The 18,971-nt window shown below is 49.7% G+C and overlaps 1 protein-coding gene and 1 pseudogene across 1 annotated transcript in view; one reads left to right on the top strand and one right to left on the bottom strand.

Moving 5' to 3' along the window:
• LMX1A (LIM homeobox transcription factor 1 alpha) overlaps window positions 1–18,971 on the bottom strand; it is a 152,798-nt gene that overhangs the window by 68,885 nt on the left and 64,942 nt on the right. The gene's annotated exons all lie outside the window — the stretch shown is intronic.
• On the top strand, window positions 8,701–9,359 carry LOC115847968 (small ribosomal subunit protein uS10-like; annotated as a pseudogene).

The raw sequence follows: 18,971 nt of genomic DNA, 5'->3' as shown, positions 1-18,971 counted from the left end.
TGTAGGGGGAAGAGCACTGAAAGGCATGAGTTTGAGATCCCACTCTACCACTTACTATCCGCGTGACCTCAGTCAAGCTAACTAATTCTCTGAGCTTGAATCTCTCAGCTGTAAAATGGGGTTAATGAAAACCACGTCACCAGTTTTCAGCAGCAAATGAGGGGATGTCACTAAAAACGGTCTGTAAAACAGTCCACGTACCAGGTTTTATGTACATGTACATAACCTGGTCTTAGCTATCTAGATGTGCTTCATATTTTTATGAAAATTTTTCAAAGCTATTGCAAAGGCCCTATGACAGGCAACAAGAATCTCTAGAAGGGAGCCATGCTTTCTATATACTGGACCCAAAGTCGAAGAACAGGACAGAGAGAAATCCCCAACAGCTCAGGTGTGTGGCTTCTTCAAGAGCCTAGACTCATCACCTCATCCCTGGCTAAGCCACCAGAGGCTCACCAAGAGCTACCCAGGGATGGATCTCCTGTTTCATCATTTACCCCCATTACCTCTTTAAGCACACGTCAGTCCCTTGGAGGGTTTGAGACAAAAGAGGGTGAGATACTCTGGACTCTCAATTTGGAGACTGGCTCCAGAGGGTGTTACCTGTCCCAGTGCTGAGAGCAGGGCTACATGGGAATACCCTGCTGAGAACCAGCTTCTCAAAGGCCTGCTTGTATGTCCATCCCCACACTAGAGACTGCCGGGTCAGAGTTCAGCAAACTAATAGAATAAACGTGGGAACTGTCCCGCACCGAAGGACATCAGGATTTCAGCCCCACTAGACACCTCCCCGGGCGACCCTCCAGGTCAGCACTGCCCAACAGAACTTTCTGCAATGATATAAATGCCCTATATATGTGCTATCCAGTATGGTGGCCAGGAGCCAATTTCACATGCTCCTAGAGAAAGTATTAAGATGCTTGAAGGTGAGGCAAAAGCAGGAATGTGAAGACCCTGGTGTGTTCTTAGTCACAGTTGCATCCTGCCCCCTCAACTACGTGGCATGGCTTCTGTCTTCTCAGCAAACGAAAACCTGCCCGGCCTTTAAGGGTCAGCTCATGCCTCAAGCACCGCTGTGAAGTCATCCTTGCCCATTCGGCGCGCTCTGTGGCTCATGTGGGTACACTGAAAACAAGAGCTACAGAAACTCACAGAAGACTCAGGAAACTTCCAGTTGGGGACGATCAAGGCAGTATTCTCCAAAGAAATGATGACTTAAACGAGAACCTTAAATAATCAGTAGAAAACCTGAACGGCCTGTCACAGTGTCATACGTGCCAAATGGAGACTCTAGAGTGAGCTGGGATGCAGAGACAAAAAGCCCAAGGTGAGGTAAGCAGGTAAAAAAGTAGACTAGCTTGACTGCTACCTGCTTGGCACAGAGGAGAATCAAGAGATAAAAGATGAAATGTGTGTTTCCTGCGAGATGGGAGGCTGTCTCGAGCCAGAGAGAGAGGGCCTTGAATGCTAAGCAGAGTCTGACCTCTATTGCATAGGAAACGGGAGTCCACACGTTTCTGAGCAGAGACAAGCAGCGCCGTAGGAGGAACTCTGTCAGGCCAGCATGCAGGACAGATGCAAAAGAATCCTGGGGAGGCGTGGACTACTGCCATCTCATATCCCACACACTTCTGTTTCCCAGGAGTGACTTCTCCCCTTCCAGCAGTTTCGAGCCCAGTGACCCCTGCCTTTTCTGCCAGTGGAGGAACACCACAGCAGACACCGTTGGTTGCCTTCCCAGTCACCACTTCTACCTCACTAAGGGAACCCCAATGTTGATGGGCAGCAATGTACCCCGTTCCAGGGATAAGTCTCAAGTAATCTTAGCCAGGCAGACCAATCTCTCCCCGTTTGCCGGTGACCAACCTGGGGGTGGGTGGGTATGTGGCCAAAGAGATATAAGGGGAAGTCTGCTGGGGACTTCAAAGAAAGATTTTCCTCTCAGAAGCAGACAACGAAGAAAGCTCTAGTCCCAGCCCTTTCCTTCTCACTCTGGGCCCTATCTTATGAGGATGTGAAGCCACCTTGCAGGCACTGGGTGACAAGCAGGACAATGAAGTCAACACACGGAGGACAGAGGGTAGGAATTTGGAGAGAGGTTGGATCCAAACCGTGGATGACACAGTTGAACTGCCAAACCAACACAGAAATGCATCCCTCCCAATTTCTGGTTAAGAAAAAATCACTCTCCCTTTGGTTTAAACCTACGATCATTCATTTTCACATTACTTGCAGCCCAATACCTACTAAGTCATAGAGTTCACCTGGGATTTGGTCCCAAAGCTGACCTATGTTTTCTATCGCATGCCGATCAAAGCCTGTGGATCCCGGCAGGACGGCCAGACGGCAGAAGGCACAGTGTTCCAAGAGCACAGGAACCGGACAGTGGCCAATACTGAGAAGCAAGGGTCACTAAGACCAGCGGCTGCTGACCCCGTCGTAAAAAGGAAGAGAACCACACTTTACCCTGCTGCTGGGCAGGTAGAAACACCTGGAAGGAAGAGGCTGCACCAAGCCAGAGGGAGGGCTCAGGGCCCCGGCTGACCCATCGATGACCACTCAGTTCACCAAGCGACTCCGTGCTGTAAACCGAGTGGAAAGATTCCACCCACCAGCTCGGCCCGGGGCGTGACAAGCTGGGTGCGTTCCCTGCCAGACCCTCACTGCCTATCATGCTTTACAGACGCAAAAACAAATTCCACATATGTTAAAGTTAATTGCAAACATTTGCTGCTGAAGAGGACTCCATTTTTCAAGAGTCCTGGGAGATCTGGTTACACCGGTGGCTGAAGCGTCAACCAGCCTCATTCACTCATCAGAAGCAGCAGGGCCAACGTGAGGGTGGCAACCAAACTGTGGAAAGGACCCTCACCCACTCCTCCCTCCCCTGCCATCCAGCCTGTCCCCGCCTCCGCTGGGCTCAAACAAGTGCATACCCCAGGCCCAAGAATGTGCAACAACGCTCACCTCCATCAGCACAGATGGAAAACCACTGTGGGGGAGTTGGAAGGACTGGGGCTGCGTGGGTGGGGAGAGGTGATGGCAGGAAGGGGCGGAAGGATGAGGATGGCCTGGGAAGTGAGCTGGCTGTGTTCCATCGTTCGGTGAGCGATGAAATAAGAGGCACAGAGAAACGCAGAAGCCCCCAGGAGGCCCAGAGCAGTCAGGCTAGCTTGTTAGGGGCCCGCCTGGGGATATGATCCATAGTTATTGATGGTGTGGTTCAGGAAGACGCTAGTGAGGGTGAGCCTGGGGCTGACAAGGCCCTCAGCAGTGAATGCAGCCTGGGGAACTCCCCAGAGTGATGGCTGTGAACAAGGCAGGACTTAGGTCTTCCGTGAACATTCTTCTATGGCCCACGGAGAGGTATTTATAAGCACATCCCTGGCGGCACGGGGAGAGGAAATAGAGGACTTTCTACAGCTCAGCCTATGCACGGCACCCACATTCCCATCTGTCCAGGGAGAAGCACTTCGTGGTTTGGACTTGCACCAGCCCAGCTGGAGACACGAGGTGGGAGGAGCCACAGCACTAACTGCTCTGGCGCAGGTAAGAGCACCCCTGAGGGTGTGTGGGGAGGATTCTGTGCACTAGCCACCCAGGCAAGTCCAAATGTGCTGTGTCCCGCTGATGGAGAACCCTTTGTGAGCAAGCTCTTGGAGGAGGGATGTGCAAAGCCATCACCATCCCTGAGTGACCTGTCATGCCTAGGGACTCCTTCCCCCGCCCTTTACAAAGGATGAGTAGCATGTGTGGTCTAACGAAGGGAGCCTGCTTGACGGCTTCCTAGGAACCCAATACCACCCAGAAGCCCCTCCTAACAGCAAGTCCTGAGATAATCTGTGTCCATACAAAGACCATTCATCCAGCAGACACAAACGTGCCATCGACTCAAAGGGGCAAAATTTTTCACGAAAGGCAGGTCAACCCATCAGGGATCCTTCGGACCCTGTCCACTGAGGCAAATCTCACCTTCCCATCTGGGCTCCCATACAATGAGCTCCTAATTCTGCTATCTTGTCTCTCCTGATATGAACGTTGCCCCCACCAAACACATTGCATCTTATTACGTACATTATCGTATTTGTAATAAATATGCATTTATTAAGCACCCACTGTATTGAGTCATTCCATGTGATGAGTATCACAAAAACACAGATTGTTCCTTACACAGGGAAGTCTAACATCTAGTTGGAGGTTCAGAGCACGAGCATGAGCAAAGCTAAGTGATGATACAAGAGTTAAATAAGATGAGGGTGCAAGAAGACGTTCAATGGATTGCTGAGCACACATCTGGCACCTCTGGGAGAACACACAGGACCACAGAGCGATGCCACAAGGTAGCACCACGTGAAGACAAACAAGCACTAGCAAGTCATGCTCGCTGAAGCTTTACACGCCCAAGACACTCCTCAAGGCACTAGATGAAGTCATTTATTCATCATCACCACCCTGAGTCAGACACAGTGATCGTCCCCATCTTACAGACTAAGCAACCGGGCACAGAGAGGCTAAGTGAGCGTAATCTCATCCTAGCCTGACGGTGACGTACCTGCCCTGAGTCCTGGGCAGTGCACACCTGCCTGGTTTCCTGGAATGACTTTTTCTCTCTTCTCTACTTTTCAGGTCCAATTGTGGCCTCCCCTGGCCATCCTCCATTCCCATCCTCAGGACCTCTACACACATATGTATTTATACTCTCATCTTCATGGTCTAAGAACACTTTACGCATCTACTTTGGTCTATGTCACTGAATTTATAACTATCAGCTTATATCTGTCTCCCTCACTACACTGTGTCCCTAGAGGAACAATATTCCTTTTTTTTTTTTAATCCCCTGTACATAGCATAGTACCTAGCCATGTACAGTACAGTAGGTACTTAACTGTTTGTCAGACTGAATTAAAATGAATTGAATTGAACTAACATGGGATTTTGGTTTTGGGGCATAGAAGTCAGGGCTGACTGCTGATTCTCTCTAAGAACTGAGAAATGACCACGCTGCCCTTAGCTAATCCACCTTCCCAGAGCTGGACTCCAGGGGTGAGTATTTACTGCAGAAATCAGAAGTGGCAGCAGGACTGATGGATGGCCACCACCCTCATAAAGAGCTGTGGGACGCAGTCTCCAGCCACAGCCTCAGGGCTGCTAAGTCCCTTGAAACTTTATAGCATTGTTGCCATGGCGGTCACGGACGTAACGTGCCATGGAGGCAAAAAACTGAAATTCCCCTAGAGGTGAAACACTGGTGGGAACCCATTCACAGGCAAGAGTGCGTTACTTAACCTCTCTGAGCCTCAGTTTCCCTATCTGTAACGTGGAGATGGTAACCTGCCTCATAAGCTTGTTGGCAGGATTTAATACAACAATAGAGAGAGAGCACACTAGCTGAAGCATAGTAGGCCTTCAATAATTGATAGCAATTCTCATTTCCTTACCTGTTGTTAGGAGTTCTAGTATCCTTTCACCTTGCCAGAGTGAAGCGTCTTGGGTCTCAGTTCAGTTTTTAATTTAAACACACTAGACCAGGGTTTATAGGAACTCTGGGGTTAATGGTGGAAGGAACCCTATGGTTTCCAATCAGCGAGCCTCCGCATGGATCAAACACAGCCAGACTGACATCTGAAACTGCCACTGAAGAGCTACAGGACTCAAGTCCTCCCAATCTCAGTCCCAGGCTGGGCCTCTACCAGGCAAGTAATTTGCTTCTAGGTGCCCACAGTCACTTGTTTGACTTGGTTGGTGAATACACTAAGGGAAGTTATTCATTAGCAAGTGTGAATAACAGTCCCACCCCCCCACCCCACCCCCCTCTCCCGGAACAAGCAGCAGTCTGGGCTCTGCTAGAGAGAGCCCAATGCAACCGCCCATTAGCATTTGTGAGCAATACCCCAGGAAAAAAACGCCAAAGGATGTCACACTAAACCTGACGGGGGTGACAGCCGTCTCCTCACTTACAGGTGACTTCTAACCACATCGAAGTACCTTCCTTCACATATACCCCTGCTAAGGCCCCTCCTCTGCGCTCAGTATCACGCCCTGAGAATGCATTTTCTGATTCTCCTCGCCAAACTTCAACTCCCCGGTCACAGTCTATCTTGGAAAACCCTCTCTGCCTTTTCCTGCCCTTCAAGAGGTCTTTAATGCTAAGACAAGTCCCTCTTTTTCTGATAACAAGAGCCTGCCGGCATTTTAAAATCAGACCCTTGCTGATGAAGAGCTCTTGAAACATAAAAAGATTCCAGCCAGACTGTGCTGCCCAAGAGGCAGCTGCCCTCCGCCCTCCCCCATGCAGTCTTTGGCAAAGCCTGGCCCCAGCATGCAGCCGTGGGTCCCAGGAAGAATCAGCACTTGTAACTTGATGGGTAACTTAAAGAGGATGAATGGCCAGTGGTCCCACAACCATATGCTCGAAGCCAGGGTGAACACAGGACTCAGAACTGGAGGGTATAACCACTCTCTCCTGACTTCGGCTGCTCAAATCACCTCGGACAATGTTATTCTACATTTGTCATGAAAAGCAAAAAGATTTTTAAAGTGTGACTGATGACAGGCTTCCTTGGTTGAAATAAACTCCTCAGCTCTTAAGAGAGTGGTTGGAAAAAAGCATTTACTCATGATTGAAAACGGAGGATGATATTAGTAAGATATCGCATGTGAGCGCACTTTACAAAGGACGTGGGAACTCCATACACATCATTTGGTGCCGTGAGCGTTCTTGTTGGTAACTCCAACTGACAGCAGGAGAAACAGGGCACTGAGCAGTAGAGAGATATAGAAAGGTAGAGGTAAGGGCCTCCACTGAGCCCAAGATGTGGGAACTAAAATCTTTAATCGGCCAAATTCAAGGCATGCCACAACTGTGTTCATGATTCCTAGCAACGTACGGTGAGGGTACGAATGAGCTGCAAGTAGGGTGCAATCGTGCAACAGCTCTGGGACCCATATTCAACTGTTTGGGACAGGAATGGGGGGTGCCGGGGGAGGGACCTGCAGGGCTCATTGGTGAGAGCTGCAAGTCAAGTCGGGGTGGAGTGGCCAGTTTGCTGGGGCCGTTGGAATCCCAAATGCTGGGCAGGGCTGAGTGGCAAGACGCTGGCGACAGGAGGAGGTGGGGGTCAGAAAGGCTCTGTGGGTGGCACGTCCACTCGATGAAGTTGTCTTGGCATCTGCCCATCCCTCCACTCTCCGCCAGGGCTCAGAACCAGGAGTGCCAGCTTCGTTCGAGAGGGCATCTCTGCCGAATCTTCCGCTCAGGAAGGGGCATTCCAGGGCCGTGGCAGCGTCTGGGAGACTGTTCAGGGGCTGCAAACAGGGTAACCACACCTGGGATAACGTCACGCATTGGGTCTTCTTCATCTCACACTCCCTCTCACCGTGGGCAGGTGTATGTTCGGATCAGAGACGGATCTAACGTGGGTCGTCACTGCTCCACGGGAATCTTTCAAAGCACCCGGCTGCCAGGAATACCCAAGTCCTCCTTTGCTCCACCAGCCCTCTTTGGGCTTCAGATTCCTGGAATCTGCCTCCCTCCGTCCACTGTGGCCACAGGAAGGTCTCATCCTTCTGCTGCGTGCACCCTACATCCACCCTCCACGGCACCCCACAGCACCTAAAATGCTTCCTGCTAGAATGGCAGAGAAAGAATGGGATCTGTTGTTCTTCAGGGCAAGAATCCAGCTTCTTCTGATTGGTTGGGTGACATAAGTGAAGAAATAACTAGGATTCTTAGTCAGGGGTCTATGACTGGGCATCAGGAGGTCTAGGAACCCCCCAGAAATTGTATGGTTTTGTGTGTAGGTGCTTAATGCGAATTTCTGGGAATAACTACCATACCCAATGTCAGTTACCATGCACAAGTTGCTATTCTAAAGGCTTAACCCAGAGCAGCTAATTTAGTCCTTACATAGGAGATACAAATTGCTTTCATCCTCCATTTAAAGATGGGGAAACAGAAGTACCAAGAGGCTAAAAAACTTGCCAAAGTCACAGAACCAACCAGCGGTGGAGCCGGGATTCAAACCCAGGGCTCTAGCTGCAGAGCTCCCGCTCACGAAACCACCTTGCCTTACTGTCCCAATTTACATCACATTCTCAGAGAGGTCCATAACCTCACCACGCTTAACTGTCTTGGAGGCATCTAGCTATCAACATCTAGCATGTGGCTGTGCCCTATTAGTTTTTGTACGCCGAGAATCTAGCACGGCGCCTGGAACCCAGGAGACACTCGGCAGCCACGCTATGAGAGAAGGAAAAGTGACGATCATCCAGGCTCTCCTTCAGGAGGTTTCTCCTGCCTTTCAGAGCAACCTTTCTCACATCCCCTCACTTCTTCCCGGCACCTCCATCACGCCAAGCCCTTCATCAAACACAGGAGTTTCCCTGCCACAGGTGTTCTCTCTCTGCCTGCTTGCTGCATCCTCTCTCTTGCTGTCCTCCCTCTTCACCCGCAGTCTCTCCAAACCTCGCTGTTTCCATATGCCCAGGGGCTAGCCCATACCACCCGATTCTGGACTACCTCCTGGTTTGACTGGCATTTGGATGGGAGGTGGCAGGACCAGATGAAATTCAGTACACAGGCTCTTTGAAGAAGAGGCGGTCGCCACTGCAGCGGAGCCTCGGGCCACCCGCTCCTGTCCCTGCTTCACCGCTGTTCACCCCCACCGACGAACAAGTCGGTCAGGAAGCCGCGCCACAGCCATGGCTTTTAAAGATACCAGAAAGACTTCCGTGGAGCCAGAGGTGGCGTGGTGATTCACCATGTTAGAATCACCCTCACCGGCCGCAACGTGAAGTCTTTGGAGAAGGTATGTGTTGACCAGATCAGAGGCGCGAAGGAAAAGAATCCCAAAGTGAAAGGACCGGTTCGGATGCCTACCAAGACTCTGAGAATAACTACAAGGAAAACTCCTGGTGGTGAAGGTTCTAAGACTTGGGATCGTTTCCAGATGAGGATCCACAGGCGACTCACTGACCTGCACAGGCCTCCTGAGATTGTCCAGCAGGTCACTTCCATCAGTCTTGAGCCAGGAGTCGAGGTTGAAGTCACCATTTGCAGATGCTCAAATCAACATTTTTAATAAACTGATAATCAGTTGTTTTTAAAAAAAATTCAGTACACAGGCCCTCAGTGGGGAGCACAGCATTAAAAAGCCTTCACCCAGAGAAAACTCACCTGCAGGCCAAGAGGAAGGCATCAGAGCGTTAAAGGGGACCCAGTACCAAGGGTCCTGAAGGTGAGGCGTGAGTCTTTTTATCGGAGGCCCACAGGGAACCTCAGCCCCGAGAGCACCAGGCAGGAGGCAAAGGAGGCAGCCTCCTCTCTGTTTGTGAGGACCTCTTCTGGAATTCAGGCTTGAGCTCAGAAGTTAAATGTCCACCACCAGCTGGACATCCTATGGGCATTCAGCACGTTTTCCTGTGTCAGTGAGTTCCAGGCCAGAACTAGTAGCCTTTCCACTGTGGGTCGCAAACTCACCAGACTTGTCCAGTCATGGCTGAAATCGGTTCTTCCCTGACGGGAACTCCACGGTCTGTGAAAAATAAACGGGTGTGGACTTCATCCAGTGGGCAGAGGTCTTGTCCCTGAAAAGTAGCACTGCAGTCAGCAAGCACTGGCCCGAGTCTGCTTCCTGTTCCAGCGGAGACTTGGAAGAAGAGACAGAGGGCCTATCTCAGCGCCCTCTTCTTAATATCAGTCACAGAGACGTATTTCCAGGACTGAAGGGCGTCTCTCCTGCAGCCTCTTGCACCGCAGCGAGACTGGAGAGAAGATGTCAGAGAGAAGATACACGAACTCCACCTGCAATGCTGCCCTCCCTTGAGGGGAACGAGATGCTGCTGTTTGATTCGTCTATTCCCTCAGTGCAAGAAACTCAGCTGCTTCATGCCTCACTTGGCCCTTTCGTGAAATGGGGTCTGTGCTGCGTATGCAGAACCACGTCAGTCAAATGAGTATATCTAACACCCTCCAGAAGCGGCAGAGGGCAAACTTATCCTCTGATTAGCATCTCTACAATAATAAAAATAATTTGTAGTATTAGTTCTGACAAACGACCACAGTTTGGGCCTATGCAGCAGTGTCTCTCCACATCGATAAACATATCAACTGCCCCAAAGACTCTCAAGCGGAGATTTAGGGGGAGGGTTCGAGTGAGCCGTTTACATGACCCCTTTCCATCTCGCGGTCCCCCTCTCCCTGGGGCAGGCAAGTGCTCGTTTTACTGCCTGGCAACCAGACTGGGACTAAGCTTGCTAAAATATGAGTGTTTTTTTGGCTGGAGTACCAGAGCGCCTGCAGCCCTACGGAGAGAGAAAAATTGAACACACCAGGCCGTGGCTCCAGAAAGGGGAAGAATTAGACTTCACACCGAGCAGGCTGAACCATGGCATTCTTTAGATAATGCTTAACAAACCCCCAAACAAAGGCAGCCAACTTAGCTGCATGTTCGTAAAATGTATTCTCAGCAGATTCGGGCTTATTGAAGCACTGAGTTGCTTTGCAGCCAGGGTCCCCATCCTAAGCTTCCCGTTTTTCCGTGCTGTTCCCCTTGTCTAAATTCCTACAGATTCTGCCAATCAGAATTCCTCACTTCGGGCTCAGGAGGGCTTAGCAACCAAGGTAAATGGTGGTGCTTTTAAATTTGATCCTAACCCTGAAGAACAACTGCCCCCCACCCCAAAGCCCCCTGCTCTGACGAGCCATCTTCTGAGGCCGGTCCTCAGCGGTTTGCAGGCTGACCGCTTAGAGATGAAGGGTGTGGAGTTCTGGGATTCACCTCCCCGTCTCACCATTCCACCTCAAATGACACCTCTCACATTTATTCAATGCTGTCGTAGACTTTCTATGACCGGGATCGTGAAAGTTCAAACTTGAGGTTATTTTAATTTTTGGAGATGCCACTGTCAGTGTTATTTTTAAAGCCATGGCTATCATTAGTATTACTAGCATTTGTGTACCCAGGTAGAAAGCCAGCTTGATAAACTAGTAGGCATGTTTTTGTGGTCCAGTCCATTTTTTGCTGCAGAATGTATAAGGCTAGGTAGAAAGGGCAAAAGGTATGGAAGCAGGCTTATAGATCTCAGATCAAACGTAAACGTCATTGAACTCCACTGCTACTTAGTACAGCTTTCACTCCTTCCTCCCTCTCCCGCCTCCATGTTACCCCATTTATCCTGTACCCAAATACCCCAGGATTCGTGTATTAGTTGGACCCTTTTGTAACAGTTGGTGGAGAACAGGAATTTAAGGTCCGGAAACTAGACTGGAGTCCTTACATATGGACTCTGCAAATTTCATGAGAGCAATACTTTTCCTGTAGGAGAAAGCACCTCTTCACTCCAAGATATGGAGAACTGGCCCTGGTGGCTAGAGTGCCACCAGCATCCCCTGCTAACTCTGGGACCTCACACGGGATTCTTTGTTAAGGGCCTTCTCCATAAACTCAGAATAACAATTCTTACTCTCACTGAACTTCCGGGGCTCTGTCAGGGGTGAATGGGATAAGGAGTAGAAAATATTTTCATTGCTTCTGAGAAAGATGTGTTGACTGAAAAATAAAAATGCACAACCTAAAATTTAAATTATGTTTTATTCGGAAAACTTGCTGAGGACCTACGCCCGGGAGGCAGTCTCTCAGATAGCTCTGAGGGACTGCTCTGAAGAGGTAAGGGAGGGGCCAGGATATATAGGAGTCTTTGCAACAAAAATCAGGTGGTCGGAAAATCAAAAGATTACTATTAATTAAAGAGAAAATAGACATCTCAAGTTAATGAATTAAGCGCTTTCCTATGTATGGGAAGATGCAAAAGTCTGGGCTTATGAAAATCACTCCTTTGCTATGCACCTTAACTATCTAGGGCCAGCATCCTGCTTTTCTCTCCATCCTGAACCCCCTCACAGTGCATAGCTGGGGGTGGCTACAGTGGCTAATGGTTTGATGGCTGCAACATCCTTTGTTTACTGATACAGCAGGTGACATTTTTCATCCACAAATGCCAGATATTAAACTTCCTAAAAAATTTCCAAGACTCTAGTTCTTGAAGATTCTTGCATGTGGCTTCCCTGAACCCTCATCTCCACTGAAAAGTTGCAGCTGAGAAACTACACCCAACCCCAAAGCACAGACCAGCACCTCCAACCAGTTTGTGAGCTGAAGTCTGCTTGGACCGGTGACCTAAATGTTCATGGATTCAGGTCTGCAGATTTAAGAGGTGATCACAGCAAACGTGGAAGCCAGGAAACATGTCAAACACAGAGCTTAACAACAGAGTCCAGCTCCATCCCCAGGAGACAGAAGAGACTCTAGGATTGCTGGAGGTGAGGACAAGGGAACTTTCAGGGGGGCTCCACACAGAGCAGAAAGCAGGCTTTACGGATGATGGCTGCACCTGTGCATTTTTGCATTTATGTGTATACAGTGATCGTCTGTTACAGAACGCCCACTCAAGCACACGGACCCACAAGTAATAATACCACACACATATGTGTGTAAATGTGTATGTGTGTGTGTGAAGCCACAATGCACTGTCCTCTGAAAATGAAGCTGTATTGCCCAGGATACCACCTAACCAATAGTGTATGTTCAGTAAGTTACCTGTTGACTGATAAGTGATTCTACAGACTTTTAAACTATCCACATAATTTAAGGGTCTTCCCCCAAGAGATCGCAATGGGTTTTCACTGATAAATCAACCTCTCACTCAGGCCATGGTGATCAATAGCCCACAGTTGTGAAACCGCTGAGTGGGGTTCCGGCAGTGGATAGAAGGAAGCTCATAGCGTGTTCTACCCCCAGCCCCCTGCCTTGACACTCCTGCTTCTTGCTGGAGACTAAACCCCGCGTCTTGGGCCTCTGCTTCCTCTCCCTCCACACACTCTACCCAATTCATCCATCCATCCCCATGGTTTTCAATACCATCTACAGGCTGATGAATCCCAAAGCCCTATCTCTGACCCTTTTCCAAACTCCAAACTCATATTTGACATCTCACTTGGATGTAAAACACACATCTCAAATTTCACATGGCCAAGCAGAACTCTTCGCCCCCGTCTACTCCCCAAATTGTCCACGTGGCAGTTAGTGGGGTCTCCACCCACCTAGGAGTCACTTTATCCTCCACACCCTGCCATCTAAGTCAACCAGTCCCGTGAGGCCTCTGAATCATGTCCAGAGCTCTTCCCTTTCTCACTGTCTCCACTAGCACCTCCACTTCTTGCCCTCCTAAACTCTGCCACAGGGCAGCCAGAGGGTCTTTTTGAAAATGTAAATCAGAGCTCACTCCCCTGTGTAAAGCCCTCCAAGGATTTCCCATTGGATTTGGAATAAAATCCAAAATCCCTACTCTGATTTACTAAACTTCCAGTCTGATCCTTGCCACCAACTCCAACCCCATATCATGCCACTCTCCCCTCCTTCACTCAGCTCCAGCCTCACTGCCTTCTTTCTGGGCTCAAATAGGTCAAGCTTGTTCCCAATACAGGGCCTTTTCACTGGCCATATTTTCTGCCTGGAACAACCAGCACCACTGCCACCTCTGCCTCCCCTCCCCCTCCCCCTCCCCTCCCCTCCCCCACCCCTCCCCTCTTCCCCCTCCCCCTCCCCTTCCCCTCCCCCTCCTCTTCCCCCTCCCCTTTCCTCCTCCTCCTCCTCCCCTCCCCCTCCTCTCCCCCTCCCCCTTCCCTTTCCTCCTCCCCCTCCCCTTCCCCCTCCCCATCCCCTCCCCTCCCCCTCCTCCCCCATTCCCTCCCCCTCCTCTCCCTCCTCCTCCTCCTGCTCCTCCCCTCCTCCCCCTCCTCCTCCTCCCCTCCCCCTCCCCTCCTCCTCGCCATCCCCCTCCCCTTCCCCTCCCCCTCCTCTTCCCCCTCCCCTTTCCTCCTCCTCCTCCTCCCCTCCCCCTCCTCTCCCCCTCCCCCTTCCCTTTCCTCCTCCCCCTCCCCTCCCCCTCCTCCCCCTCCTCCCCTCCCCCTCCTCCCCCTCCTCCCCTCCCCCTCCTCCCCCTCCTCCCCTCCCCCTCCTCCCCCTCCTCCCCCTCCTCCCCCTCCTCCCCTCCCCCTCCTCCCCCCTCCCCTCCTCCTCCTCCCCTCCCCCTCCCTCTTCACCCTCCCCCTCCCCTTTCCTCCTCCTCCCTTACATGGATGGCTCCCTCTGGCATTCAGATCTCAGCCCCAATAGGCCCCCTGATCACCCACCCTAAAGTACCCATCTGGTTACTCTATACATCACCCTACATAGCACTGTTTTTCTTATTTGCATCTTTATTCCTGGTTTGTCTCCTCCAGCTCTAATGTAACTCAATGAACAGAGATATCACATCTGAGTGGCCAGAACAGAGCCCAGCATGTAGCAGGTTCTCAGAACATTTTCAAATGTATGGCTCTTCTAACCAATAAAATATACACAAACACACATTCATGGTCACAGACGTTTAGGTAGAATTTTCTCATCATTCTCTTTGTCCACAAGATATTACACACCACAAGCCCATGCTTACTTTATGTCTAATATCCTTCTGTTGCCAGGAGGCAGAAGAAAGAAATTGCTGAATAATTATTGCCTCAACTGGCAGGAAGTAAGGAAAAGACCAAATTCGCTCCCCCTCACCCCAACCTCCATCATGACAAACTATCTCTATGGTCCATATGAACACCAGTATTTAAGGAACAGTTTTGAGATCGAAAGACCTAAGTTTGAATCAGGGGCTCAGCCACTCACTACACAGGCGATGCCAAACACCCGTCCCCCTCTCTGGCCTTTGTTTTTTTCTCATCTGGTGGATGAACATACTACCAGCCCTGCCCACCTGAAAGGATTGTAATGAGGAACAATGAAATATATAAAATCACTTTGCACACTGCAAAGTATAAGCTATAAATGTAGGGATTATTGGCATTATTGAGATAAATGGAATTTTCAATGACTGCAAAGATCTACCTGATTATTGATTTCATTTGATACCATCGATCACCTTAGCTCAGGGTGTGTGTGTGTATTTTGGGTCAGGATGGGAGCGAAAGAAGGGCTGCTAACCATGAATTTTAAAGAACGCATCCCAACAACAAACACGGAAGGCTCATTCTGGGAGTCAAAGCTAATATTAAGAGCCAGGAGCCGGCAGGCGGAGGAGGTCAGAGTTAATTACAGCTGGCGGCATTTTACATGGTGCCTACCCAGGCCCCCTCCACTGGGAACACCACATTCTAAATCGGAGCTGGCTGATATTAGCGAGCACTGATTAGAATATGCCCACAGGGCCTCTTAAACTTTCCTCCTCTTTTAAAGCGTTTGTTTTCAGCAAGATTTATGGGCACCTCTGCTGAGCGCAAGCAGGTTTGCCAGAGCAGGCAAGTCCTTCCCTTTATAAAGCCTTGGCCGCACAGTGCCCGCCTGGGCACCCAGGTGGGAAGAAAGGCAGGCTCCATCTGGGTGATCTTCCTTCCCGCAGAGAAGAGCGTGTAGGGACCTGGCAGAAAGTGTTCAGATTTCTGACCGGCCTGCAATGGCCCCCAGCACCACGAGCTACCGAAGGGGGTAAACAGCCATGGCCTTCAGGAGAACCAGAGGGTCTCAGTCTCTCCATCTGTGAAATGGGTTGACAGGAAAAATGGAAGTTGACCTTGCCAAGCTCTGACAGGTAAGAAGGGCTTGCTGTTTGGAAGAATGTCCTTTAAACCTTAGCCACACACCCAGAGTACTCCTCTTAAAAAGAATAAATGTATTTCTCAGATTTAAATGTTCATGTGGAATGCGCAGCAGGATCTCCAGCCAGGATGCAGGGATCCAGTGAGGAAAATGAAAGAATTCTCATCTCCACTTCACAGTTATGGCCCATCCCACACCTGGAAGGAAATCCTCAGGGAGAGAAAGTTCTGCAAGAACTCTATTCCCTATTTACTACCCAAGCTGAGTGAGTCTGGACCTGTGGGATGAGGTCCCTCTGTAAAACGAGATGTGGATGAGATAGCATGTCACATTCCTTCCAGTCTAAACACTATCACTCTATAATTCTTCTTGTCCCTTCCCATGACGCCCACAAAACCAGGGACCATTCTGAAAAGAAATAAGGGACAGGTCTGAGATGCCGCAGGCCTTTTCTGCTCAAGAGTTGCTCTGTGTCTCAGGGCTGCCAGGGAGGATAGTCTTCTTGCCCAGAAGACAAGAGAAGGCTGAAATCTCCAAGGTGAATGCATGCATATGGGCTTCCCCATGAAGGATTAGTAAGGAGCCCGTGAGGACCAGCTGTTCAGCGTCTCCATCCAGGACCAAATGAAAGGGAACGGGCTCCGCCTGACGGGCTGGGCTTAGGCTGCAAGTAGGGAAGTGTTTCTAGCCAGGACGGGTTGTTAAACACGGCAACAGGTTACTAACAGAAGCGTTGTAAGCTTCTTTTTCAAACTCCTCCTCTGGCCCGATGGGCCCTTGTATGTCTGAGGTGGCTCAGTAGTCTGGAGTGAAACTGGGAGGAAGGGCAGGGGCTATGCGATGTCCCACCTTTCCCAGCCATGCGATGCTCTCTGGAGTCCGTCAGAGTGTGACTAGCTGATTACAGAAATGGCAGCCCCTCTCCTTGGCCAGTTAAAAAAAAACAAAAACAGGACTTATACAGACTCAAAGGCTCAGTCCAAGAGGAGGCAGGACCCCTGAGCAGTCGCTGTGCAGGGGGAGGTGAGGTTGGCAGCAGGGCTGTTGTCTCAAGTCCAGGGGGTTGAGTTGACCCCTCCCATCACCACTTTCACTACTTCTGTGACTATGGACAAACTACCTAAAACCCCCGAACCTTAATATCCTCATCTATAAAATTAGGTTCAATAATTCCCACCCTGGAAGGTTCTTGTATTAGATGAGTTAACTTATGTAAAGCACCCGTTACGTGGACACTCAGTAAATGTAAGTGTCCTTCTTTTCCTCCTGGCAGGCTCTGGATCTGTGCAGGAAGTGCCCTGATGGACCTCAGAGGTCACACCAGGAAGACAGGAGCCAGGGAAGCGCCAGAGTGGGTCGGCCTGCCAGTTCCTTTGACTCATTTCGTGAAGGACCCTCAACAGGTCTAAATTACCCCAACGCCGTGTACCTGGGCGATGGAAGCACACAGCTTCAAAAACCAGAATCTGAGGATTCCACACTCGGCTTTGCCTTGATCAAGTTCCCCCTTGGCTTCTCTGTGCCTCAGTTTCCCTTGATTCAGTAAAGATGGAACGAGAGTACCTAGGGTGGAGGGGAGAGTACCCACCATGTACCAGGCACTAAACTTAGCACTTTCCATACTTTCCTTTAATCCTCAAGAATCCTGCAGGGTTATTACTGTAGAGTCATTTTACAGGTAAGGAAACTGAGGTTTACAAAAGCACATTGCCAGAGACCAAAACAGATCACGTGTGGCACCAGGATTCAACTGCAGCCTATCCAGCTCTGAAGACAACCCCTTTTGCATTTTTAAATACCTCTAAGAGGTGTTCTGAGCATTTGCAAGATTGTGTCTACAAAGAATATTTGACGCTGGAAGGGAACCAGCAGTTCTTAAGTACTGCAGATTCCAAGGTGTATCTACCTCAAATTCTCCATCTCTCTGCCCTCTCCTATCACCCAACTAGGTTAAAATCCAGGAGATACATACAATGGGAATTAATAGTAAGACTAGGTTAATAGGAAAAATAAAAGAATGTCCCATTGTTTTTGTCTTGATAATAGGAAGCACAGAAACTTTAAAAATGCAAACTACTAATTGTCTAAATGACCTCCTACTCCCTGCCTAGCCAGCTGCCTCAGGTAGTGTGGGCCAGGCTGCCTCCGTAAAATCCATCTGATTCGGACCAATTCATCAGACCCTAAAGACTGTTCCAGTGGCAGAACATGATCAGTGACTTGAGAATTCCTCTTCACATACAAGGGAATTCATTTCTCCCTGGGGCCTGAAGCACTGAAGTCCTTCTCACTCCACTCCCAGTAGGTAAATTGGAGCATGGACTACCCCTCTCCTTAAAGAGAGAAGCCCAAATTCAGAAACTAATTTGCCAAAAATGAGGCAGTGACAAGATTTAGTTGGAACTGGGCCCTCAGTGAGTTACGTCTGATAACTCTTTTGTTCCTTTGCGTTCTAGAGCTCGGGTAGACTCCAGTTATTTGTCCAGGAAGAGTGAAGCTGGGTCTTCCCACCCAGGTCTCCCATCCTAAAATTCTAGACGCTAACGGTATTGTTTCCTCCACCTCCCAGGCAACACCTCCTACAAGGGCCACACCTGCCACCTGAGTCTTGAAAATACAAGAGTCTTGTTGAGGAATACTCTATTCCCAACAAATCTGTAGAAGTCAATTAGGGAAAAGTTATCCATGGTCTCGGTTCTACTAAACAACAACAAACAAGTAACAATAACAACAAACCGACTGACCACTAAAATCCTCTAAAAACTCTTTTATTTCAAATATCTGACGTAGAGCCAATTTCCCAAGAATGCCACTGTTGTGTAAATCGAGGTATGCCTGTCCTGAGAATGAACTCCCAGCCAGGGTCCCTTGTTTGGTTGTATAGCCATAGAGCCAGACTGAGTTATTCATTAACTTCCTGTATGAAAACCGAATAATAAAACTGAAGTGTGTTAAACAAATACAGATGAGGGGGTTTAAATCACCTCCAAGTCACTAGGCTTAAAAGCGCTGTCATTTCCCCTGGAACAAGTACGCTGTAGCACCGCATTAGTAAATGGAGATAACAATATTTATGCCCATCCCAGGCTGGGGCCTGGGCAGACAGCTCTCCCGGGCCGGGCCAACACAGAGGAAGAATTGACAGGCACTGGGGGAATGGGTAGGTGGTCCCCACCCCCTGAATCCCCTTCCAGTCCTGTGATTCCAAAATATGCTCAGAGGTGAGGGGCAGAAAGGTGTCTTGGAATGAGCAGTGCCTGCCGTGTGTTAGAGCCAGAAACGTTTCTGTGACTAGCCGTGGGAGTCGAAGCCTTCGCCCCTTTGTAACAA

This window comes from Globicephala melas, chromosome 1, assembly GCF_963455315.2.
Source record: "Globicephala melas chromosome 1, mGloMel1.2, whole genome shotgun sequence".
Taxonomy (NCBI): Eukaryota; Metazoa; Chordata; class Mammalia; order Artiodactyla; family Delphinidae; genus Globicephala; species Globicephala melas.
The sequence above is the reverse complement of the archived record's forward strand: the minus strand, read 5'-3'. Positions and strand labels throughout refer to the sequence as shown.